At 41.9% G+C, this 27,985-nt stretch overlaps 1 long non-coding RNA gene across 1 annotated transcript; it reads right to left on the bottom strand.

Moving 5' to 3' along the window:
- Positions 1–13,094: 13,094 nt before the first annotated feature.
- Positions 13,095–14,795, bottom strand: LOC143769019 (uncharacterized). Its single transcript, XR_013214167.1, has 3 exons — positions 14,735–14,795; positions 14,450–14,541; positions 13,095–13,271 (listed from the first exon to the last, which is right to left on the bottom strand). It is a non-coding gene; the product is annotated as an uncharacterized LOC143769019 (long non-coding RNA).
- Between the last annotated feature and the right edge of the window lie 13,190 nt (positions 14,796–27,985).

Below are 27,985 nucleotides of genomic sequence, written 5' to 3'. Positions count from 1 at the left end.
ACACATCAGGGGCTCTGCAAATGCAATGTGACGCCCGCAGACCATTCCATCAAAGTCTGCATTTCAAATGTCACTACTTCCCTTCCGAGCCCTGACGTGTGCCCAAACAGTGGTTTACCCCCACATATGGGGTATCAGCGTACTCACAACAAACTGGGCAACAAGTATTGGGGTCCAATTTCTCCTGTTACCCTTGTGAAAATAAGAAATTGCTTGCTAAAACATCTTTTTTGAGGAAAGAAAAATGATTTTTTATTTTCACGGCTCTGCGTTGTAAACTTCTGTGAAGCACTTGGGGGTTGAACGTGCTCACCACACATCTAGATAAGTTCCTTGGGGGTCTAGTTTCCAAAATGGGGTCACTTGTGTGGGGTTTCTAGTGTTTAGGCATATCAGGAGCTCTGCAAACGTAACATGATGCCCGCAGACCATTCCATCAAAGTCTTCATTCCAAAACGTCACTACTTCCCTTCCGAGCCCCGGCATGTGCCCAAACAGTGGTTTACCCCTACATATGGGGTATCAGCGTACTCAGGAGAAACTGGACAACAACTTTTGGGGTCAAATTTCTCCTGTTACCCTTGCAAAAATAAAATATTCTGGGCTAAAAAAAAAATTTTTGAGGAAAGGAAACACATTTATTATTTTTACGGCTCTGCGTTATAAACTTCTGTGAAGCACTTGGGGGTTCAAAGTGCTCATCACACATCTAGATAAGTTCCCTTGGGGGTCTAGTTTCCAAAATGGAGTCACTTGTGGGGAGTTCCTACTGTTTAGGCACATCAGGGGCCAGGGCCGGACTGGGACTAAAATTCAGCCCTGGCATTTGAAGTTACACAGGCCCACTTGTCACATGGTGACTGTATAATATCTTTGTACACTTGTAGGCAGGGCCGGTTTTAGGCAAAGTGGGGCCCTAGGCAAAGTTTAAAATGGGTCCCCAAATGCTAACATATTCCACATCACACAGAAGCCTTTCTGTTGTATTTACGTGCGCTGAGTTCAGGACGCTAAACGAGTTTGATCGACAATACTGAAGTTGTTCAACGCTTGTTTCCCGGCCTTTTTCCACCAGCTGAGGAATAATGATGAGACAGAACGATCACTAATAGATCACTAACAGATCACCATACAGTATCATGTTTTCAGCAGCACATCTACAGTTTACACTGGCAATGTGCTGCTGACAACAAGGCTTTTTGTTCCAGCAAAAACAATCCGAATATGCAGCATTTTACTTGTTTAGTAAAATACACCCCATAGTCCTCCATATATTATAATGTGCTCCATAGTCCTCCATATAGTATAATACACTCCCTATAGTCCTCCATATATTAAAATACACTGCTCAGTCCTCCACATAGTATAATACACTTCTCATAGTCCTCCATATAGCATAATACAATCCTCATAGTCCTCCATATAGCATAATACAATCCTCATAGTCCTCCATATAGCATAATACAATCCTCATAGTGCTCCATATAGTATAATGCACCGCCACAGTCATCCATGTAGTACAATTCACTTCCCATAGTATAATGCACCCCATAGTTCTTCATATAGTATAACGTATTCCCCATAGTCCTCGATACAGTATAATGCAGCCCACATATAGTATAATGCAGCCACCCCAGAGTATAATGCAGCCACCCCAGAGTATAATGCAGCCACCCCAGAGTATAATGCAGCCACCCCAGAGTATAATGCAGCCACCCCAGAGTATAATGCAGCCACCCCACAGAGTATAATGCAGCCACCCCACAGAGTATAATGCAGCCACCCCAGAGTATGTAACCCCCATAGAATATAATACAGCCCACCTCCCCATAATATATAATGTAGCCCCCCATAGAATATAATGCAGCCCCCCATAGTATATAACGCAGCCTCCCCCATAGAATATAATATACCCCCACAATAGTATATAACACAGCCACATAGTACATAACATGGCCTCCCCCATAGAATATAATATACTCCCCATAGTATATAGCAAAGCCCGCATATTATATAGCACAAACCGCATAGTATACAGCACAGCCTGCATACTATAGCACAGCTCGCGTAGTAGATAACACAGCCCACACAGCAGTATTCAGCACAGACCACACAGTAGTATACAGCACAGACCACACAGTAGTATACAGCACAGCCCACGTAGAAGTATACAGCACAGTCCACACAGTAGTATACAGCACAGCCCACAGAGTAATATATACAGCACAGCCCACAAAGTAATATATACAGCACAGCCCACAAAGTAATATATACAGCACAGCCCACAGAGAACTATATACAGCACAGCCCACAGAGAACTATATAAAGCACAGCCCAGAGTACTATATACAGCACAGCCCAGAGTACTATATAAAGCACAGCCCAGAGAGTACTATATACAGCACAGCCCAGAGAGTACTATATACAGCACAGCCCACAGAGTACTATATACAGCACAGCCCACAGAGTACTATACACAGCACAGCCCAGAGTACTATATACAGCACAGCCCACAGAGTACTATATACAGCACAGCCCACAGAGTACTATATACAGCACAGCCCACAGAGTACTATATACAGCACAGCCCACAGAGTACTATATACAGCACACAGTAGTATACAGCACAGAGCACAGCCCACAGAGAACTATATACAGCCCAAAGTAGTATACAGCACAGAGCACAGCCCACAGAGAACTATATACAGCCCACAGTAGTATACAGCACAGAGCACAGCCCACAGATAACTATATACAGCCCACAGTAGCATACAGCACAGAGCACAGCCCACAGAGTACTATATACAGCCCACAGTAGTATACAGCACAGAGCACAGAGTACTATATACAGCCCACAGTAGTATACAGCACAGAGCACAGCCCACAGAGTACTATATACAGCCCACAGTAGTATACAGCACAGAGCACAGCCCACAGAGAACTATATACAGCCCACAGCAGTATACAGCACAGAGCACAGCCCACAGAGTACTATATACAGCCCACAGTAGTATACAGCACAGAGCACAGCCCACAGAGTACTATATACAGCCCACAGTAGTATACAGCACAGAGCACAGCCCACAGAGAACTATATACAGCCCACAGCAGTATACAGCACAGAGCACAGCCCACAGAGAACTATATACAGCCCACAGCAGTATACAGCACAGAGCACAGCCCACAGAGTACTATATATAGCACAGAGCACACAGTAGTATACAGCACAGAGCACAGCCCACAGAGAGCTATATACAGCCCACAGTAGTATACAGCACAGAGCACAGCCCACAGAGAACTATATACAGCCCACAGCAGTATACAGCACAGAGCACAGCCCACAGAGAACTATATACAGCCCAAAGTAGTATACAGCACAGAGCACAGCCCACAGAGAACTATATACAGCCCACAGTAGTATACAGCACAGAGCACAGCCCACAGATAACTATATACAGCCCACAGTAGCATACAGCACAGAGCACAGCCCACAGAGTACTATATACAGCCCACAGTAGTATACAGCACAGAGCACAGCCCACAGAGTACTATATACAGCCCACAGTAGTATACAGCAGAGCACAGCCCACAGAGTACTATATACAGCCCACAGTAGTATACAGCACAGAGCACAGCCCACAGAGTACTATATACAGCCCACAGTAGTATACAGCACAGAGCACAGCCGACAGAGTACTATATACAGCCCACAGTAGTATACAGCACAGAGCACAGCCCACAGAGTACTATATACAGCCCACAGTAGTATACAGCACAGAGCACAGCCCACAGAGAACTATATACAGCCCACAGCAGTATACAGCACAGAGCACAGCCCACAGAGTACTATATACAGCCCACAGTAGTATACAGCACAGAGCACAGCCCACAGAGTACTATATACAGCCCACAGTAGTATACAGCACAGAGCACAGCCCACAGAGAACTATATACAGCCCACAGCAGTATACAGCACAGAGCACAGCCCAGAGTACTATATATAGCACAGAGCACACAGTAGTATACAGCACAGAGCACAGCCCACAGAGAGCTATATACAGCCCACAGTAGTATACAGCACAGAGCACAGCCCACAGAGAACTATATACAGCCCACAGTAGTATACAGCACAGAGCACAGCCCACAGAGAACTATATACAGCCCACAGCAGTATACAGCACAGAGCACAGCCCACAGAGTACTATATACAGCCCACAGTAGTATACAGCACAGAGCACAGCCCACAGAGAACTATATACAGCCCACAGCAGTATACAGCACAGAGCACAGCCCACAGAGTACTATATACAGCCCACAGTAGTATACAGCACAGAGCACAGCCCACAGAGAACTATATACAGCCCACAGCAGTATACAGCACAGAGCACAGCCCACAGAGAACTATATACAGCCCACAGCAGTATACAGCACAGAGCACAGCCCACAGAGTACTATATACAGCCCACAGTAGTATACAGCACAGAGCACAGCCCACAGAGAACTATATATAGCACACAGCCCACGGTAGTATACAGCACAGAGCACAGCCCACAGAGAACTATATATAGCACACAGCCCACGGTAGTATACAGCACAGAGCACAGCCCACAGAGTACTATATACAGCCCACAGTAGTATACAGCACAGAGCACAGCCCACAGAGAACTATATACAGCCCGCAGCAGTATACAGCACAGAGCACAGCCCACAGAGTACTATATACAGCCCACAGTAGTATACAGCACAGAGCACAGCCCACAGAGTACTATATACAGCCCACAGTAGTATACAGCACAGAGCACAGCCCACAGAGAACTATATACAGCCCACAGCAGTATACAGCACAGAGCACAGCCCACAGAGAACTATATACAGCCCACAGCAGTATACAGCACAGAGCACAGCCCACAGAGTACTATATATAGCACAGAGCACACAGTAGTATACAGCACAGAGCACAGCCCACAGAGAGCTATATACAGCCCACAGTAGTATACAGCACAGAGCACAGCCCACAGAGAACTATATACAGCCCACAGCAGTATACAGCACAGAGCACAGCCCACAGAGAACTATATACAGCCCACAGCAGTATACAGCACAGAGCACAGCCCACAGAGAACTATATACAGCCCACAGCAGTATACAGCACAGAGCACAGCCCACAGAGAACTATATACAGCCCACAGCAGTATACAGCACAGAGCACAGCCCACAGAGTACTATATACAGCCCACAGTAGTATACAGCACAGAGCACAGCCCACAGATAACTATATACAGCCCACAGTAGTATACAGCACAGAGCACAGCCCACAGAGAACTATATACAGCCCACAGCAGTATACAGCACAGAGCACAGCCCACAGAGTACTATATACAGCCCACAGTAGTATACAGCACAGAGCACAGCCCACAGATAACTATATACAGCCCACAGTAGTATACAGCACATAGCACAGCCCACAGAGAACTATATACAGCCCACAGCAGTATACAGCACAGAGCACAGCCCACAGAGAACTATATACAGCCCACAGCAGTATACAGCACAGTGCACAGCCCACAGAGAACTATATACAGCCCACATCTCTTCTCTTCCTCCCCTCACCTCCTCCGAGAATGGCCCCACAGTCCAGAGAAAAAAAAAACTCTCCTCACCTCTCCTCGTGCCCAGCGTTGCTTCCTGGTTCCTGCTCCTGTCTCAGCAGCTGCAGTCTGCCCAGGACACAGCAGGTGCGCGATGATATGACATCATCGCGCACCCGCAGTGTCAGAGGCAGAGCGGGGAATGATGGGAGAGGAGCGTCTGTAGACGCTCTCTCCTCCATCATTGCATTCAACTGTACCGGCGTCTATACGCCGGTATAGTTGAATGCGACGGCGGGGGCGGCGGATTGAGCGGCCCACCACTGGCACCGGCCCTTCTGGCATTTGCCAGAAGTGCCCTATGGCCAGTCCGGCCCTGTCAGGGGCTCTGCAAACGCAACCTGATGCCCGCAGAGCATTCCATCAAAGTCTGCATTTCAAAACGTCACTACTTCCCTTCCGAACCCCGGCATGTGCCCAAACAGTGGTTTACCCCCACATATGGGGTATCAGCGTACTCAGGAGAAACTGGACAACAACTTATGGGGTCCAATTTCTCCTGTTACCCTTGGGAAAATAAAAAATTGTGGGCTAAAAAATCATTTTTGAGAAAAGAAAAATTATTTTTTATTTTCATGGCTCTGCGTTATAAACTTCTGTGAAGCACTTGGGGGTTCAAAGTGCTCACCACACATCTAGATTAGTTCCTTGGGAGGTCTAGTTTCCAAAATGGGGTCACTTGTGTGGGAGCTCCAATGTTTAGGCACACAGGGGCTCTTCAAACGCGACATGGTGTCCGCTAATGATTGGAGCTAATTTTCCATTCAAAAAGCCAAATGGCATGCCTTCCCTTCCGAGCCCTGCCGTGCGCCCAAACAGTGGTTTACCCCCACATATGGGGTATCATCGTACTCAGGACAAACTGGACAACAACATTTGGGGTCCAATTTCTCCTATTACCCTTGGGAAAATAAAAATTCTGGGCTAAAAATCATTTTTGAGGAAAGAAAAATTATTTTTTATTTTCACGGCTCTGCGTTATAAACTTCTGTGAAGCACCTGGGGGTTATAAGTGCTCACTATGCATCTAGATAAGTTCCTTGGGGGGTCTAGTTTCCAAAATGGGGTCACTTGTAGGGGAGCTCCAATGTTTAGGCACACAGGGGCTCTCCAAACGCGACATGGTGTCCGCTAACGATTGGAGCTAATTTTCCATTCAAAAAGTCAAATGGCACGCCTCCCCTTCCGAGCCTTGCCGTGCACCAAAACAGTGGTTTACCCCCACATATGAGGTATCGCCGTACTCAGGAGAAATTGCCCAACAAATTTTAGGATCCATTTTATCCTGTTGCCCATGTGAAAATGAAAAAATTGAGGCTAAAAGAAATTTTGTGTGAAAAAAAAGTACTTTTTCATTTTTACGGATCAATTTGTGAAGCACCTGAGGGTTTAAAGTGCTCACTATGCTTCTAGATAAGTTCCTTTGGGGGTCTAGTTTCCAAAATGGGGTCACTTGTGAGGGAGCTCCAATGTTTAGGTACACGGGGGCTCTCCAAATGCGACATGGTGTCCGCTAGCGAAGGAGATAATTTTTCATTCAAAAAGTCAAATGGCGCTCCGTCCCTTCCGAGCCCTGCCGTGCGCCCAAACAGTGGTTTACCCCCACATATGAGGTATCAACGTACTCAAGACAAATTGGACAACAACGTTCGTGGCCCAGTTTCTCCTTTTACCCTTGGGAAAATAAAAAAATTGTTGCTAAAAGATAATTTTTGTGACTAAAAAGTTAAATGTTCATTTTTTACTTCCATGTTGCTTCTGCTGCTGTGAAACACCTGAAGGGTTAATAAACTTCTTGAATGTGGTTTTGAGCACCTTGAGGGGTGCAGTTTTTATAATGGTGTCACTTTTGGGTATTTTCAGCCATATAGAACCCTCAAACTGACTTCAAATGTGAGGTGGTCCCTAAAAAAATGGTTTTGTAAATTTTGTTGTAAAAATGAGAAATCACTGGTCAAATTTTAACCCTTATAACTTCCTAGCAAAAAAAAAAATTGTTTCCAAAATTGTGCTGATTTAAAGTAGACATGTGGGAAATGTTATTTATTAACTATTTTGTGTCACATAACTCTCTGGTTTAACAGAATAAAAATTCAAAATGTGAAAATTGCAAAATTTTCAAAATTTTCGCCAAATTTCCGTTTTTTTCACAAATAAACTCAGAAATTATCGACCTAAATTTACCACTAACATGAAGCCCAATATGTCACGAAAAAACAATCTCAGAATCGCTAGGATCCGTTGAAGCGTTCCTGAGTTATTACCTCATAAAGGGACACTGGTCAGAATTGCAAAAAACGGCAAGGTCATTAAGGCCAAAATAGGCTGGGTCATGAAGGGGTTAATATTGTAACACTGTATTTAAACCCATTAGAAAAATATTACACACCCCTCACAATGGAATACAATGGGTTTAAATATTCTATCGACACTTCTATGCTATATTGGAAACCACTGGACTTCTTCTTGAGACTTCCAGTTTATGTATATGCTTTTAGTCAAATGAATTCACCCATGCATTTTAGCATCTGATATTATCCATAGGAATTCTATGAGTCCATTTATGCATGGCACCAATATTGTTTTTACATAGCCCGCATGGCAGTTTTTTATTTTAAATTCTCTTTTTTAACAACATGTTTTGAATATTTTCTCACACATTTTTTAGTTGAAAACAAATAAAGTCTTGTTTTAATATTTATCCGTTCATTGGTATAATCTTAATCACAGACTCTGTTCAGTAGCTTAATTAGTTCATTAGATCATCGTTCAATTTTAGACCTTGTATTATCCGCCATTCACTTTCATTAGTCCTTAATTGGATTCCAAGCATTTTATACCAGATTCACCGCAGCTGCACCCAATGGAGAAGGATGACACTGCTTCTATATAAGGACAGACTTAGACGCAGACGGCAACTACTCTGACGAAGAGGGCTGGCGTCCCTCAAAACACGTTGGTTAATTGTTCCTCCTGCACACCCGTCCTTCTCCTAGTCGGTGACATCACCCCAAAACTCCGCCCTCTCCATTCCCACCACGACCTCAGCGTGCTTCTGGCCGGGGCACGCGTGGTTCTGCCGGCTTCTAGTGTAGCGATCCCCGCACACAACCTAGCGGTTGCCTTCTACAGCAGAGTGGCCATCTCCCTGGACCTGAGGCACATCACACGCCTCTCTACACCAGCAGTTTAGCCAGTGAGCACTGCTAATCCTTAATCCCCTCTTTTAGCCATATACTCACCGTTAGAAATTACTATTTTGCCAACTTACTGCCATAGTTAATGTTTGCTATATCCTTACCTACAAGAAAGGTACAGCTATACCAGTAGTAAAAAACTGATCACGTAGTTCACTCCATTTTTTAATCAGTCAGCTTAGGACAGACAACTATCCTGCTCAATTTAGGGCAAACCAATAGGAAACCTCATCTGCCTCCATAGCGCAGTCTATATACGCACGACCCACGGTCTACACCATCAACTATATATTGATTCGGATCATCAACTTGTTATATCATCTTTTGTTACCCCAGTAAGTATAATTATATACCATTCATCAAACCTTATTGCTCTGAATCAGTGCCATCACAAAGTTTCACTAAAGTCCTGTCAGTGAAATTTTTCTCTATTTAGTGGAGAACTCATTCCATTAAATCTTGGGACTACTATATCTTTGAACAAGCACCTTGCATCAAATCCAGATTTTTTTGGCGCAACGACAGTAAATTTTTTTTCTCTATATACATACCCCATATATTCACAGTATTACTGTTCTACCACTGATGTCTTTGCATGCATATAAAGCAGCGCGGTGATTATTCTTTATTTTTACTAGTTTTGGTTTCTAGCAGGCACACACAGAACCTGTTCTAACCACCAGCAGCTCTCTATATAGATCTAACCTATTAAGTTTTTACTCGCTCGTGGAGCACCAGTGTTTATCCATACTATACATTGGATATACGTTTTTCCCAGAGTTGTGCCTGCTTGCACAACTCCATAAGTTGGCTTTGTCACTATTAATACTAGACTTAGATAGCACTCCCATATTTCTCCTCTTTTCTCAGGTTACATCCCACTATTAAATATTTATTGGACATATCCTTCTATTTTTTGTAGATTTTTTTATCCAGATAACCATAATAACTTAGAGAATTCATTTATTTGGAGTTTCTTTGGTGGTTATTTGGTTATTTCTGGTGGTTATTTATTCCTCTCCCCTCTGTACCAGTCTGTCATTGTAAACTTGTTTACTGTAAATTATATCTATAACTTTGCATGCAACCCTTTTCTCATGTACAGCGCCATGGAATTAATGGTGCTATATAAATAAATAATAATAATAATATTTGGTGTGAAATTGAAGCATAAGCAAAATAAAGTTAAAAAAAACTAAGCCAAAGATAGTTTTTCTTCTATTTTTGTGTTGCAAAAAATATATAAATTACTGAGCAATTTATGTATACCCCCAAAAGTGCTAAAATAGTAATTTCTCCCCCATAAAACAAAGCATCATACAACCATGTAAGAGACTAAAATGAAGAAAAAATACCCAATCATTAGGTCCCTTTCGGACATGGTCATTAAGGGACTAAATCCAACAATTCCCAAACCCCAGTCCTGATGACCCCCATCAGATCATGTTCTCAGGATTTGCTTGGTATTGCACAGGTTTGAGAACCTGTGGCAATTTCTGATGCCTTAATAATAATAATAATAATAATAATAATAATTCCATCACCAGTGCAATACTAAGGAGATCCTGAAAACATGATATGTTGGGGACCCCGAGGATTGGAGTTTGGGAAACACTGCCGTAAGGGAAGGTTCCCATGAATTGGATTTGTTAAAGAAATACAGTATCTGTGATTAAAATCACTTCTATACACATGAGTACAGCTGTTTCTGCAGGAAGTGCAAACTTCATTCAGATATATGAAAACGTACCAGACAATTCAGCAACAAATCTGCTATATGGCCTAAGGATGGAACACAACCCTTCCCGAGTATGTGAATGCACTCCATAAATTCTGCATCTTGGAGTGTCGTGTGACCAGTACAGGTGGGGGCAGTTGGTTACTGAGACATTAGGCTAATCGAATTTATGTGTAGGTTCTTACCTCTGGAATGATGTCACTTAAAATTGATGTAGACATGGCCCCTCCATTTACTAGCTGGAAAAAATAGCAAAATATCATAAGAGCAGTCATACTGTAGATGATAATATACCGTAGTACACAAGGAAAGATCTAATTACTTTCCTACATTTCTAAAAGTTCCCCCAGTCTTAAAGAAAGCACCATGGATAACCTTATGAATACATTCCATTGAAGGATTTACTTCTACTCTTGCTACTTTACTTGAGACAAGAAGCAGACCATTCAATCTTTTGCCTTGCTTACATTGGTGTAATGTTCATAACACAAGCAAAGCAAATGGGTCTCTCCATGTGTAGTGTGTAATCCATGGTCATCACTTGAGTACATTACACTATGTGGGGACATCTCCAGTTTCCTTCCGTTCTTACTTAACAGGGCAGTACAATGCTATCTTGATCCAGGGGCTTGCAGACTCCGACATCATGCTCCACTCATTGAGAATAGAAGTTATAGTATTATAGTTTAAAATAAACTCAATGACGTCAGTATATTCCATCCACTATTTTTATGTATGTTATCAAATAGAAAATGTGTGAAGTTTCTGTTTACAAATACAGGGGCGGTCCAAAACTAAAATTTTATTTCAATCCTAATTATATGTCTATTTAATGTCATAATTTAATATTTTTTCTAATATACTCTGATTACAAAGTCTCTGTTGTTCCCTGTTACACTAACTGCTTTGTTTTTTGTTTTTTTTACTGCTTTCTGATTTCACTTGCTGTTACGGCGCTGGCCTCTGCTCACACTTACAATGCTCACTGACAGTGTGCTCTCTTGCTCGCTTTTTTGTTTTTGTCCTGATGAAGAGGTCATGTGGAACCTTGAAACACGTTGACTTTTAAAACCTGTAACATTAAACCTTTTGGATTTTACCTCTGCCTTGAGTGTTATCTGTAGTGCAAGTGAAATACACCACCGGCTTGCACATCTATTTTTCTGGCTTTTCTCTTGCTGGCAAATCACTTCTCATCAGAGCCGGTTAGAGAGGGCGCTGTCACTGTGCATATTACACAGGGAAAAAATCCTCTTGAGAACTCATTGGAATTGACAACCGACAGATGCTCAGTGGAACATGGACTAGCCTAGGCCCTGAAACGGACGTCACTGATGATGCTTTGTTTCAGGGTTGCGGCAGAGGCTGCGCTGGAATGCACTGGGATTCGCAAACAAAGCATTATCAAAGAGGAAGTAATAAAAAAAAAAAAAAAGCATTTAGTGTAAGGAGGGTGTAATAGAGACTGTTCAGGTAAAGTATATTTAAAGAGAGATTAGATTAGAACATTATATAGACAGACATTTAGGATTAAAATACGTTTTAGTTTTGAACCCTTCTTTAAGCCTTTATCAACTTTTGAGGATCTTTTCTGCAACAAAATTTTGAACTTTTATCAAATTGATAAAGGCTTAATTATAAGCCAAAATATCACAATCTTTTTGTATGTTGACTTGGAAAATTTAATAGCCTATGGATGGAATATGCTATGTCCTAGAGTATTTGAGGAATTTTGATGATTAGCTGGTAGCAAGTACTACCTATATACTGTGTTATTGATATGAGATTTATAGGTTTAGTTCTTCTGAGTGCTCACTTCATGAGAGTGATGTTAGTGGAGCTATTTGCAGCAACATTTTGAAAACTTTTGACCAAAGTCAAAGCTCAAGAGCATTTATTGCAATGTGGAAGGCACATCTGTGATACTGTGTCACTTCTCAAGGCCATGCCATGAGATGGAATAGTCAAGGAGTCTGAGGTCAAAAGCCAGGAGGGTGCCTCATAAACAGCAGGAAGTGACAAAGGCGTAGTCAGCTAGCGTTCTGAGGTTAAAATACCAGGAGGATAGTGAATAAAAGCAGAAGGGGATAAACAGATGGATGGTCAGGACTCGGTCCAAGGTCAGGCAACGAAAGATCTACAAACAGAATGCAAAGCACAGAGAGACAAACAACACAGTAGCTTAATGTACATCTGGCAAATGTCTGGGAGTAACAGCCCAGGTACGTACCCTGGCAATCACCTGGGACAATGAACACTTGGAGACAGCCTGCTCCCAATAAACACTCTGACAGCTCAGCATGCTCTTGCACCAGACTGGATGACTGAGATGTCAATCAAAGTAATGAAAGCTTCAGCACACCCCTGTACCAGATTGAATAGCTGAGCTGTCAGTAAATGCATTCCAGACACACTGAGGGGAGGAAGCATGACAACATCATGACATTTTCATAGAAACACTGGACATTTCTTTCCTGTAACCTAACCTAAGGATTCAAAAATTTTTCATACATCATCTTCACTGGCCGTGAAGTTGAAAGCTCCTTCTTCTTGAAACACAGTGAAGACACGTCCAAGAAAGTCAGCTGTCAGAAGAAATGTAGTTTCAGAGACATATGGCATGACAAGTGCACTTTCATTGATGTCATCCGTTGGGTTAATGAGATTTTCTCCTTTGAATACTTGGACCTTTGGGAGAATAAAGAATTTATGATTTATGATTTAGATCAAAGTTTCGCACTTAAAGTGAATCTGTCAGCAAGTTTTTGCTAGGTAATCAGAAGACAGCATGAGGAAGGGGTTAAAACACAAATCTCAACAATGCCTCTCTTATCAAACTATTGCTTGCTTGCCATGATTGTTTTAGCACCAAAAGCTTGTAATTGCTGGGACACAACAGCTGTGCCTCCTGGACTAACTCCGCCCCCTTCTGTGATAAGCATCTCACTGTCTATAGCCATTGTACATATGGACCCTGGTTTGGGGCTTTCTAAGCTCTGTTTCATTGCCAAATCTAAAAACTTTGTGTCCGAATGTCTGCACTCCGCAATCTAAGTGACACATTGCTGGATTCATGGTCTCTTCACCTACATCAGGCTGCTCTCAGATGAGGTAGCAAAAACCTGCTGACAAATTCCATTTAATCTTGGTTACTGGTAAAGTATATTTACAAATTCACCATACTCCATGAGCATTTCAAGAGATTTTCCAGTCAAACATGCCTTAAAATTGTGGTCAGATTTTTGCCTCCACCCACCAGTTCTGTTTGCTTTAGTTGGCATTTATTCTTCCTAAAGCATAGGATATTTAATAGGTTTCTTTTCAGATTTCTTGCATCTACTCTTTGGAAATAAATTGCCTTACTGTCTAAAAGTTATTATTAAGAAAACAGCATTAAATTAATTTTCCCATGTTATTAGGAAAATCTATTTGCAGACTTTCCCATCATTCCTAATAATTATTTATATATTTTGCTTTGCTTATATAGCGCTATCTTATTCCGCAGTGCTTTACATTCATCATCATCACTGTTCCCATTGGGGCTCACAATCTAAATTCCCTATCAATATGTCTTTGGAGTGTGGGAGTAAACCGGAGAACCCGGAGGAAATCCATGCAAGCACGGGGAGAACATATAAACTCCTTGCAAATGTTGTCCTTGGTGGGACTTGAACCGGGACCCCAGCATTGCAAAGCAAACATGCTGCTAACCACTGAGCCACCGTGCTGCCCCTATTAGCAATTTTATGAAGACCCCTTACAATTTTGTTCTAATGCTGGCATCCAAAATTAGAGTTGGAGTGATTGGATGATGTTGCATGAATATATAAAAAATGTTACCAAAGTGACAGATAAAATGGACTTACATTGAAGTCAATATCAATATGTTCTTCTGAAACTGATGGTATTGGAGATGTCACGTAGTGGAGACTTCCTGACTGTCCAAAAGGCAAGCTTGCTGGAAAAATACAATCAATTATTGCAGTGTTACGTGACTCCATATAGTGGACAGATCATAACAGCATGACATAAAGCACTTGTATATATACACAGATATAAAGAAGGGGATGACTTTTAGTAAAACTAAAAATGGTGCCTGCTCATGAATCTGAGAGATGGGCTGAGGTTTGTTTCTGATTGTAATACTTAACTGTTTTTCATGCACAACTGTCCATTGATTTCAGATATGACAAATTCCACTGCTGGGCAAACCTAAAATATATAGGCATTTAAAATGTTATAGTCTTTAAGAGAACCAATATTACAAGAAAAGTTAAACATAAAAAAACATAAATAAGACACGCTTTTTGCAGTGGAAGTAAAGAATGAAGGCTCCTATACAATGGCATGGCCCCATACTGCCTGAGACTGGCAAACCAGTGCTGAAAGTTCTCAAGGGGCATGGTAACACCTGGATAATGCCCACAAAATGAGACAATAGAGCTGACAGGTCTTCCTTAAATATGTCTAAAAGGTTATGAGTTTGTATGACAATGTGACATCAGTTCATATTTAATCTTCTGTACAATAAATCGGAATAATTTAAGAAATGTGAAATTAAATTTTAAAACCTTTTATTTTACAGATAATATACAGTATATTTGTCAAATATGCATTATCCATCTACATAATAACTTACTGTAGTAGGCAAAAGAGTTTTAAGGTTTTTATCCAAAAAATTATTCATCACATTTGGCAAAATGCTGCAAAATGAAAATGAAAATTATTTTTAAAAAGTCATAATAACAATAAAATGACAAAAGAATTTAGAATTTTGATATGTATGCATTTCCATGGGTCTATTTGAGTACGTATGAAGATTATCCAGAGCCATCACCGAGGTGGAGTGACATTAAAAGAACCTTTCTGTGACTTACTGTTATGCACAAGTGGTAGTAAACGTGGGGGTAAAGGATCTAACGATGAAAAAACTGCACAAACCTCACCCGTTTCCAGTATAGACTATAGTATCCAGTAACGCTGGCCCTAGCAGCTCCAGCTCGACCTGGTTAAACTCTGCAGGTTCCAGGACTAGAGCAGACAACTTGGACCTGGTTCCTTGAAAGGCCATTGAGTGTATCACATACCTCCTAAGGCAGTGTTCCCCAACTCCGGTCCTCAAAAGCCACCAACAGGTCATGTTTTCAGGATTTCCTTAGTATTGCACAGGTGATAATTACATCACCTGGGCAGGCAAGAATTCCATCACCTGGGCAATACGAAGGAAATCCTGAAAACATTACTTGTTGGAGGCTATTGAGGACTGGAGATGGGGAAAACTGTCCTAAGGAATCAAAGGAATCAATGGAGACTCTAGTGAAAAAAAATACCCCAGCAGTACGGGTATCTGACTGGATTAGATATTCTGAAGTAGGACTAGACTGTCAAGCAGAAATCACTGAAGACTATCACCAGCAGAGAAGACCAGCAGGGGGAAGGTTTAAATAGTAGCACCTGCAGTGTGATAAAACAGGCTAAATAACAAATTAAAAACACTTGTCCAAAAAGAATGGACAAAGAAAAAGGTAATCAGCATCCAGACAGTGACAGAATGAGAACCTGCTTTGGCCAAGCAGACAGAGTGCGCCAACAAAAGACATTCACTCACCCTTTTGGAAGATTGGCTTCAACATTGATGATATTGGTTTTGCATTCCACTTTGACAAACGTCGGACAATCTACATTCTCTTTCTTCAAACTTGTATTTGTTATAATGTCAACTTCAATTTTCATGACTGTTTTTCCACCCAAGAAACTGTTAAATTATAAAAATACACTGGGAAGTTGAGTGTGGAAATATCATATTTAGTCCTTTCTTTTGTGGTGTGCATCTGTTTTGCTTGCATAAGACTTATAAATTTACACTGCCAAAGGGGGTGCGTACCATTAATTAGCAATCATTGGCAGTGTATAGTATAATTACCTTTATATTTTAACGATTTTCATTTTTGCTCTTTAGGTTTTTTTTCCTGCCCTTCTTTCAGAGCCATAGCTATTTTATTTTTTCATCTACATCTGGATTGCTTTTTTTTAGTGAAATTAGTTGTAGTTTTGAATACCACCATTCGCTCAACATTTAATGTACAGAAAGACATGTGAAAAAAAATTCCAAAAGGGTTGAAATGGTGAAAAAAAATCATCTTGTTTTTTCGTTTTTTTCATCTTGTTTTTTAGGTTTCATTTTTACAGTGTACACAGTGTGGTAGAAACGACCTAACAGTTTAATTCTGCAGGCAATACAGTACATTTAGGGCAAAACAAAAATAGTACATTTTCCTTTTATTGCCATTAAGCAACCTATGGTTTGTGTTGCCATTTTCTGAGACCTTTAACTTTTATTTTTATGTTGATGGAGCTATGTGAGAGGTTTTTTTGGTGTGATGAGCTGTAGCTTTTATTGGTATAAATTTGGGGTCCATATGTTGTGATCACTGTTTTTATGGGGAAGTGCGGTAACTGAAAACAATTTCCTCATTACAATTTTTTTCTTTACAGTATTGAAGCTGCGGCTACAGGCGGACTTTGGCCAAAACACAGGTCGCTTGTCCAAAGATTGCTATGTGTCGCTGCTACACAAAATTACCCCTTTCACTTGTATTGAGCTGCAATGTAACAGTTATACATAGTGATTTAATGTGTACCCCTAGCCTTACACTGTGGGATAATGAATTGTATATTTTTATAAATCATACTTTTATGGATATGTCGGTACTAAATCTTTTTTTCTTAATTTTTGGATTTAAAAAAGGGAGTCAATTAAAAATGTATCTTTTTTAAGCATCTTTTATTCAATTACTTTTTATCTGCTTTTTAGTGTACTATATACTTATTGGTTTAGCATTGCAGCAAATAGTAAATGATTTACATGTAGGCCCTTTGCTGCCATTACATGTATAGATGACTGGGTCACTTCATGCATCTTAGCCCACAGTCCAGATCTGTGCTCTCTACCTGTGGACAAGAGCTGCTTGCATTACCTAACCCTCCATGATTCCACACTTGGCTTATGATTAACTAGCCTGGAGAGACATCTGCCGTGGAAAGCGACCCACTCATCTCTAGTGACTAGACTACCCATAAGCACCCCATGACTGACCAACAGATGTCCTCACTGGTTCAAACCATTTTAATGCTGTTCTCACAGATCGACAGTGTTATACAGCAACAATCAGAGCTAGCTCCAGTAACTGCTGCAAAAAGCAGGTATTGCCTGTATGGAGCAGACTCAGCTCCTAAGCCCACTGTATACACTATATGCCTGCACTCAATCTCTGACACACACATATACAGCTCTGACAAAAATTAAGACTACTGAACAATTTTATAAAAATCAGCTTCTCTGCATGTCTGACAGCCATTCCATTCCAGTGTCAGTTGAATTCCAACCAGAGTCCACCTCATTCTACTTAATGTGCTTCTGATTAGGTGATCACCTGAACCAAATCTTATTTAATGAAGAAAGTGTAAAAAACTGCTGTGGTGTTCACAATCCTCTTGCCATAGGACAAGCTGGATGGCAAAACAAGTGCCTCCATCCTTAAAATGTCTAAGACAGCGGTCCATTACAGCAAGGTCAAGCAGCAGACATTGGGGACAACAAAGCTGCAGATCGTCAGAGGGCGAAAACGACTCTCCACTGACCGGAATGACCGTCATCTTATTCGAATGTCACTCGGCAACTGCAGGATGATGTCAAGTGACCTACAAAAGGAATGGCAAATGGCAGCTGGGGTGAAGTGAAACTGCAAGAAAAGTTCGTAACAGGCTCCTAGAGGCAGGACTCACGTCATGTAAAGTTAGAAAAAAGCCTTTCATCAATGAGAAGCAAAGGAGAGTCAGGCTGAAGTTTGCCAAAGACCATAAGGATTGGGCCATAGAGGACTGGAGTTTATGTAATCTTCTCTGATGAGTCTAATTTTCAGCTTTGCCCAACACCTGGTCATCTAATAGTTAGACGGCGACCTGGAGAGGCGTACAAGCCACATTGTCTTGCAACCCCTGTGAAATTTAGTGGAGGATCGATGGTGATCTGGGGATGCTTCAGAAAGGCTGGAATTGGGCAGGTTAATCTTTGTGAATCAATGTGTATGAATCAAGCCGCATACAAGGTTATCCTGGAAAAACAGCTGATTCCTTCTGCTCAGGCAATGTTCCCCAACTCTGAGGACTGGTTTTTCCAGCAGGTCAATGCGCCATGCCTCTCAGCTAGGTCAATCAAGGTGTGGATGAAGGACTACCACATCAAATCCCAGTCATGGCCAGCCCAATCTCCAGACCTGAACCCCATTGAAAACCTCTGGAATGTAATCAAGAGGAAGATGGATAGTCACAAGCCATCAAACAAAGAAGAACTGCTTACATTTTTGTACCAGAAGTGGCATAAGGTCACCCAAAAGCAGTGTGAAAGACTGGTGGAAAGCATGCCAAGACGCATGAAAGCTGTGATTAAAAATCATGGTTATTCCATAAAATATTGATTTCTGAACTCCTCCTGAGTTAAAACATTAGTGTTGTTGTTTCTAAATGATTATGAACTTGTTTTTTTTTTTCATTATTTGAGGTCTGCAAGCAATGCATTTTTTTGTTATTTCGACCATTTCTCATTTTCAGAAAATAAATACAAAATGTATTGTTTGGAACTTCTGAGACATGTTGTCTGTAGCTTATAGAATAAAAGAACAATATACATTTTACTCAAAAATATACCTGTAAAGAGAAAAATCAGGCAAACTGTATATTTTGCAGTGGTCTCTTAATTTTTGCTAGGGCTGTATATATATCTAATTTATAAAGCTGTATGTGTGTGTGTGTATATGTATGTATGTATGTATGTGTGTATGTCCGGGATTGGCATCTGCACCGTCGCAGCTACAGCCACACGTCTGGACCCCGAGAGCATCATAGGCTATGTTGTGAGGCGAAATTTTAACCCCACGCGTTCCAATTCACCAAACAATTTTGCCCCTATCTACATAATGGGGAAAAAGTGAAAGGAAAAGTGTTAAGCGGCAAATTGACAGCTGCCAGATGTGAACAAGGGGGACTTAAAAAATGAGAGCGATGGCGCCAAAGAGTATATACCGTACAGTTGCTAAGGTGGGGCCCCGACATGGGATACTCACAACACATGGGGATATGAACACACACACACACAAAACGCGCCACACACTACCACGTGCTTGAACACATATACAACCCTCAGAACACATTTCACCACACATACACCAACCTCGCCACATAAAAGTCAAAACACAAAAGTTGCCACTCAAAACTCGCCACGCGCAAAATTCGCCACATGAAAAACTCGCCACATGCAAAGCTAGGCTCACACAAAACTCGCCGCACGTGCAAATCTCACCTCATGGAAAACTAGCCACTCACAAAACTTGCACACATGGAAAAATTGCCACATACACAAAAGTTGCAACAGATGCAAAAGTTGCCTCACACAAAACTTGCACATACTCAAAACGCACCACACATAAAACTCGCAATGCATAAAACTCGCCATGCGCAAAACTTGCTGCACATAACTTGCTACACTAACCTGTCACATGCAACTCAACACACGAAAAGTTGCTACACGCATGTCGCCACATAAAATTCATCTCACAAAAGTCGCTACATGCATGTCGCCACACACAACTCAACACACACAACTTGACACATGAAACTCGCCCTAAAACACACACAAGTCTGGTATTATCCTTCAAAAATAAAAATCTGATTAATAAGCAGACAAACTACAAGAGCAACAAATGTACCATATAGGAAATACGGCAGCTGTCAGTCACATGACCTGTCTATTATGTGTATTTGTGCGCTAATATATACTGCCAGGGGGGTGGGCTTCCTGTTGGCTGGGGATTTATCAGGCTGCCAATAGCAACTAATCACAGCTCAGCTTCTATTTTGCTACAGTTAATTAATCTGAGCTCTGATTGGTTAATATAGGTAACAAAGACATTCTCAGCATAACAAAGCTTGTGTGAGGTAATAGCATTTCAGATAGGTTGTGTTGGTGGAAAGGCTGATGTCAGTCACATTACCTCTATGTGAGAGGATATAGAAACTGCCAGTTACAGATTATTTTTACCACAATAATGCATCATAAGAAAAGGAATTCCATGGCACGAATGTCAGCTGATGCGAAAAGAAAAGCTGCATTACAGGCCAATGAAAAATGTGAAGACCGAGAAACAAGGCTGACACACAAGAGAACAGCAGCTGCTTCCTCAAGAGCCAATGAACTTTCTGAGCAGAGGGAAGCGAGGCTTGCAGACAAGAGAACAAGAGCTGCTTCCTCAAGGGTCAATGAACTTTCTGAGGAGAGGGAAGCGAAGCTTGCAGACATGAAAACAAGAGCTGTTGGAACAAGACTCTTCATTAAGAACCTGTTTGCACATGTAATTGAGGCAACCATTTTGAAAGGATGTGCCACAGGAGAAGATGTTTTCATTCCAACAATTCCTCTCATTCCATCTGATTTGCCTTTTCACTTTAAACACCTCCAGTTTCCTGTTCGACTGTCATTTGTCAGGGTCAAGATGTGGCAGAATTATACTGCCAGAAATTTAGAAAATGGTCTGTGCTCACGAAATGGAATGAGGATGCTTTGGCGGCAATTTTCAGAAAGGGTCTTTCTGAATCCGTTAAAGATGTTATGGTGGGGTTCCCCACGCCCGCTGGTCTGAGTGATTCTATGTCTCTGGCCATTCAGATTGACCGGCGCTTGCGTGAGCGCAGAGTTGTGCACACAATGGCGTTGTCCTCTGAGAGGAGTCCTGAGCCTATGCAGTGTGATAGGATTTAGTCTAGAGCTGAACGACAAGGATTCAGACATCAGAATAGGTTGTGTTTTTACTGCGGCGATTCTGCTCATGTTATTTCTGATTGTCCTAAGCGTACAAAGAGAATCGCTGGTTCCGTTACCATGAGTACTGTACAACCTAAATTTCTGTTATCTGTGACCCTGATCTGCTCATTATCGTCATTTTCTGTCATGGCATTTGTGGATTCAGGTGCCGCTTTGAACTTGATGGATTTAGAATTTGCCAAGCGTTGTGGTTTCTCATTGCAGCCTTTGCAGGATCCTATTCCTTTAAGGGGCATTGATGCTACACCTTTGGCTAAAAATAAACCTCAGTTCTGGACACAGCTGACTATGTGCATGGCGCCAGCACATCAGGAAGTTTGTCGTTTTCTGGTGTTGCATAATTTGCATGATTCTATTGTGCTGGGTTTTCCATGGTTACAGGTACATAACCCGGTACTGGATTGGAAATCCATGTCTGTGACTAGTTGGGGTTGTCAGGGGGTTCATAATGATGTTCCTGTGATGTCAATTTCCTCTTCCCCTTCTTCTGAAATTCCTGAGTTTTTGTCAGATTTCCAGGATGTATTTGATGAGCCCAAGTCCAGTTCCCTTCCACCGCATAGGGACTGTGATTGTGCTATTGACTTGATTCCAGGCTGCAAGTTCCCTAAGGGCCGACTCTTCAACCTGTCTGTGCCAGAACATGCCGCCATGCGGAGTTATGTTAAGGAGTCCTTGGAGAAAGGGCATATTCGGCCATCTTCTTCACCTTTGGGAGCGGGTTTTTTTTTTGTTGCCAAGAAGGATGGCTCATTGAGACCCTGTATTGATTATCGCCTCTTGAATAAGATCATGGTCAAATTTCAATAACCTTTGCCTTTGCTTTCTGACTTGTTTGCTAGGATTAAGGGGGCTAGTTGGTTTACTAAGATTGATCTTCGAGGGGCGTATAATCTTGTTCGTATTAAACAGGGTGATGAATGGAAAACTGCGTTTAATACGCCTGAAGGTCATTTTGAACACCTTGTGATGCCATTCGGGCTCTCTAATGCTCCATCGGTGTTTCAGTCCTTCATGCATGATATCTTCCGCAATTATCTTGATAAATTCATGATTGTATATTTGGATGATATTTTGATTTTTTCCGATGATTGGGAGTCTCATGTAAAACAGGTCAGGGTGGTATTTCAGATCCTTCGTGAGAATACTTTGTTTGTGAAGGGGTCTAAGTGCCTCTTTGGAGTACAGAAGGTTTCTTTTTGGGGTTTCATTTTTTCTCCCTCGTCTATAGAAATGGATCCGGTTAAGGTTCAGGCCATTCATGATTGGATTCAACCCACATCTGTGAAGAGTCTTCAGAAATTTTTGGGTTTTGCTAATTTTTATCGCCGTTTTATTGCCAACTTCTCCAGTGTGGTTAAACCCTTGACCGATTTGACGAAGAAAGGCGCTGATGTGACGAATTGGTCCTTTGTGGCGGTTTCTGACTTTCAGGAGCTTAAACGCCGATTTACTTCTGCCCCTGTGTTGCGTCAGCCGGACGTTTCTCTTCCTTTTCAGGTTGAGGTTGACGCTTCTGAGATTGGGGCAGGGGCCATTTTGTCTCAGAGGAATTCTGATGGTTCCTTGATGAAACCATGTGCCTTCTTTTCCCGAAAGTTTTCGCCTGCGGAACGCAATTATGATGTCGGCAATCGGGAGTTGTTGGCTATGAAGTGGGCATTTGAGGAGTGGCGACATTGGCTTGAGGAGGCCAAGCACCGTGTTGTGGTCTTGACCGATCATAAGAATCTGATTTACCTCGAGTCTGCCAAGCGGCTGAATCCTAGACAGGCTCGTTGGTCCCTGTTTTTCTCCCGTTTCGATTTTGTGGTCTCGTATCTTCCGGGTTCTAAGAATGTTAAGGCTGACGCCCTCTCTAGGAGCTTTTTGCCTGATTCTCCTGGGGTCCTTGAGCCGGTCGGCATTCTGAAAGAAGGGGTGATTCTTTCTGCCATCTCCCCTGAATTACGACGGGCTCTTCAGGAATTTCAGGCTGATAAACCTGACCGCTGTCCAGCGGTGAAACTGTTTGTTCCTGATAGATGGACTAGTAAGGTGATTTCTGAGGTTCATTGTTCTGTGTTGGCTGGCCATCCTGGGATTTTTGGTACCAGAGATTTGGTTGGTAGGTCCTTTTGGTGGCCTTCTTTGTCACGGGATGTGCGTTCTTTTGTGCAGTCCTGTGGGACTTGTGCGTGGGCCAAGCCCTGCTGTTCCCGTGCTAGTGGGTTGCTTTTGCCTTTGCCGGTCCCTGAGAGGCCTTGGACGCATATTTCTATGGATTTCATTTCTGATCTTCCTGTTTCCCAGAACATGTCTGTTATCTGGGTGGTTTGTGATCGGTTTTCTAAGATGGTTCATTTGGTACCCTTGCCTAAGTTGCCTTCCTCCTCTGATTTGGTTCTGCTGTTTTTTCAGCATGTGGTTCGTTTGCATGGCATTCCTGAGAATATTGTGTCTGACAGAGGTTCCCAATTTGTTTCTAGGTTTTGGCGGGCCTTTTGTGCTAGGCTGGGCATTGATTTGTCTTTTTCTTCCGCATTTCATCCTCAGACAAAGGCCGGACCGAGCGTACTAATCAGACCTTGGAGACTTATTTGAGATGCTTTGTGTCTGCTGATCAGGATGACTGGGTGACCTTTTTGCCATTGGCTGAGTTTGTCTTAATAATCGGGCTAGTTCGGCTACTTTGGTTTTGCCTTTTTTTTTGCAATTCTGGCTTTCATCCTCGTTTTTCTTCTGGACAGGTTGAGCCTTCTGACTGCCCTGGTGTGGATTCTGTGGTGGACAGGTTGCAGCAGATTTGGGCCCATGTGGTGGACAATTTGGTATTGTCTCAGGAGAAGGCTCAGCGTTTTGCTAACCGTCGTCGGGGTGTTGGTTCCCGGCTTCGGGTTGGGGATTTGGTCTGGTTGTCTTCCCGTCATGTTCCTATGAAGGTCTCTTCCCCTAAGTTCAAACCTCGCTTTATTGGTCCCTATAAGATTTCTGAGATTATTAATCCAGTGTCTTTTCGTTTGGCCCTTCCAGCCTCCTTTTCCATCCATAATGTTTTCCATAGATCTTTGTTGCGGAAATATTTGGTGCCCGTGGTTCTTTCTGTTGATCCTCCTGCTCCAGTGTTGGTTGATGGGGAGTTGGAATATGTGGTTGAGAAGATCTTGGATTCTCGTTTTTCGAGGCGGAGGCTGCAGTATCTTGTCAAGTGGAAGGGTTATGGCCAGGAGGATAATTCTTGGGTTTCTGCCTCTGATGTTCATGCTGATGATTTGGTTCGTGCTTTTCATTTGGCTCATCCTGATCGGCCTGGGGGCTCTGGTGAGGGTTCGGTGACCCCTCCTCAAGGGGGGGGTACTGTTGTGAATTCTGCTCTTGGGCTCCCTCCGGTGGTTGTAAGTGGTACTGCTGCTGATCTCAACAGTCATCAGGTGCTTTCACTTACTACCAATTCTGACTGGGCTACTTATTCTGGCTACATCCTTTAGTCAGTGCCAGTTGTCCATGGTTTTCTGGAGGATTCACATCTCTGCTTGGTTTCTCCTGCTGGATTGTCCAAATCATCAAAGATAAGTCCTGGCTTTGTTTTTGCAGTCCACATGCGGTGGACTTAATAGCTCAGTGAATTGCTATGTTATTTCTTGTCCAGCTTTGTCTGTGTAAAGATTTATTCAGCCACGCTGGAAGCTCTGGAGTTGCAGAGTTACCCTCCATGCCTTTAGTTAGGTGTGGAGATTTTTGTATTCTCTGTGGTGGATTTTTGTATTTTAATACTGACCGCAAAGTACTCTGTCCTGTCTTTTCTTTCTAGGTAGCGTGGCCTCCTTTGCTAAATTCTGTTTTCAATCTGCGTATGTGATTTCACTCTCCTCTCACAGTCAATATTTGTGGGGGGCTGTCTTTCCTTTGGGAATTTTCTCTGAGGCAAGATAGTTTTCCTGTTTCTTTCTTTAGGGGTAATTAGTCCTCCGGCTGTGACGAGGTGTCTAGGGAGTGACAGGGACATCCCACGGCTACTTCTAGTTGCGGTGTTAAGTTCAGGGTCTGCGGTCAGTATAGAGGCCACCTTCTCCAGAGCTCGTCCATGCTGCTCCTGGCCACCAGATCATAACACTATGTCCATCAACAAGGCTCAGGGACAGACCTTGAAAGTAGTTGTAATCGATTTACAATCTCCATGCTTTTCTCAAGGTCAACTTCATGTGGCCTGTTCAAGAGTTTGAACAGCCAAAAAATCTGTTCGTCTTTGCACCTGAAGGAAAAACTAAGAATGTCGTTTATCAAAAGGCTCTCGAATAAGTAGTAGAAGATTACTTCACATTACTTGGCCAATTTAGTTAATTCTGTGTGGAATATCTCTGGTGTTGAAATATATGTTATGAAATACTTCCATTAGCTTAGTTTTTGCCTTTTAATAATCACATTTCTATCTACTTGTTTTGTGGTTTTTGTGTGCAGAATAAATTTTTGTTAACACATTCTATTTTGCTAACAGCAGTTATTAACCCGGGCGAAGCCGGGTAGTACAGCTAGTATATATGTATATATATGCATCTTCTTAAGGAGTTAGACAGTACAGTACATGGCACACTATATAGGGAAGTACCAATAGTAAATGACACATCTAGAATCATTAAACCTAAGGCTTGTTCTGATTATAACTTCCCACGTGAAATTTATATTCCATACATTTTACCTTTTCCCGCTGATTTCTATCTTGTTTGTTACAAACATCTGAATACCAGTGTCTGGTATTATGTTCATTGCGATCTTGGAGAATTCAATCTTATCCACCTTTATACTGTGAATAATTATAAATGGTTAGTCTCAATGTCCTTACCAGCTGTAATATATGATAAAGCATATGATATAGACGCAAATAGAGTAAAGATCTCATTGAGATGACCTCCCTGAATAGCATGTCATCCTCTTAGAACAGAAATGGGGAACACTGGGTCATTTCTTCCAGGCTCCCTAGGCAGATTCTCAGAGAACACATTGCTTGGACGCCCGGACCTGTTTTGCGCAGACAATGTTAGCTACAGCACACGCAATGAATGATTACGTCCTGACGTTGGACGCTCTTTGTGGGGGGAGTTAGCATCCTGTGCACTTGTCCCAATGATTCTTTTGTGATGTATGTACACAAGTCCAGTGTTTCTTATGTGACAAGGACTACTGTACACATAGCACATAGGAGACACAGGGACGGGCATATATGTCTTCTATGTGATCTAGATACCCCAGTGTCTCCTATGTGATATATGTACACCAGCACCAGCCCTTTGTGATTTATACAATGCCTTGAAAAATTAATCATACCCCTTGAAATTTCCACATTATTGACTGTTACACCCAAAAACTTAAATGTATTTTATTGCTATTTTATATGATATACCATCACAAAGTAGTAAGCATTTGTAAAGTGTAAATGAAAGGATACATGATTTTTTAATTATTAAAGGAAAATAAATATGAAAAATGTGACGTGCATTTGTATGCAGCCCCCTGTAGTCTGATACCCCTACATAAATTCATGGGTCACCAATGGCCTCCAGAAATCACAGAATGAGTAAATTGAGCCCAACTGTGTGTATTTTATTTTTAGTATAACTACAGCTGTTCTGTGAAGGCCTCAGAGGATTGTTTGAGAACATTACGGGCCAAACAACATCATGGAAACCAATGAACACACCAGACAGGTCAGGGATAAAGTAGTGGTGAAGAGTAAAGCACTGTTATATGGCAGTCAGGTTTTGCTGGAGTGAGATCATCCCTGTACAAGTAATTTGTGTAAGTTTAATTTGCTGCCGTGGTGGCAATGATGTTATGTAAGACGTTTTCCATTTAAGTATGTGCACTGATAGCCACACTGTGATTTGCACTTGTGTGTAAAGGTTCTTAGGTTCTTTTGGAATGTTGCCATTTCCTGTTCTGCACCACGGGGAAGGCATAATTGGAGATAACTACAGGCGTATGGGGAGTGTGCATATGTGTGGCATGGTTTTAGCAAGTGGTATAAAAGTTATTGTAGTTGTGTTCATAGGGCACATGTGATCAAGGGGTGGGGGTGAGAAATAATAACACTAATAATATAATACTAATAGCTGTTATCCAGATTTTGCAACTACTCTTAGATACATATTATGAGCTTCAATTTCACAAACTTCAATATTTACTTACTTTGTTATACCTTTCACTGGGCTTTTACCCTTTTTACCCAGGGCTTTCTTAGTTTCTGGTGATTCTGTCATTTTCTTTAATGTGCTTTCATCTGTTAGAATATCTGTCACAGCTGTAAGAGTGAACATTTTGTAATATTATATGTAGAAGTCATACATTCAGACATAGAAAGCAAAAATGAATATTGTCTCTATAGGGTGAGAACATTTAGGATCTCAAGTACAAAACAGGTTTTACATTGGGGAGGGGAGATGATTAGTTTCTAAATGCAACTACGCCACGTTTTGTTTGATCCGGTTTGGATAAATCTCCATCAAAGTATCTACCGCATATCTTGTCCAAAAAAGTATGCAATAGTCAGCTA

The sequence above is a fragment of the Ranitomeya variabilis genome, chromosome 4 (assembly GCF_051348905.1).
Source record: "Ranitomeya variabilis isolate aRanVar5 chromosome 4, aRanVar5.hap1, whole genome shotgun sequence".
Taxonomy (NCBI): domain Eukaryota; kingdom Metazoa; phylum Chordata; class Amphibia; order Anura; family Dendrobatidae; genus Ranitomeya; species Ranitomeya variabilis.
The sequence above is the reverse complement of the archived record's forward strand: the minus strand, read 5'-3'. Positions and strand labels throughout refer to the sequence as shown.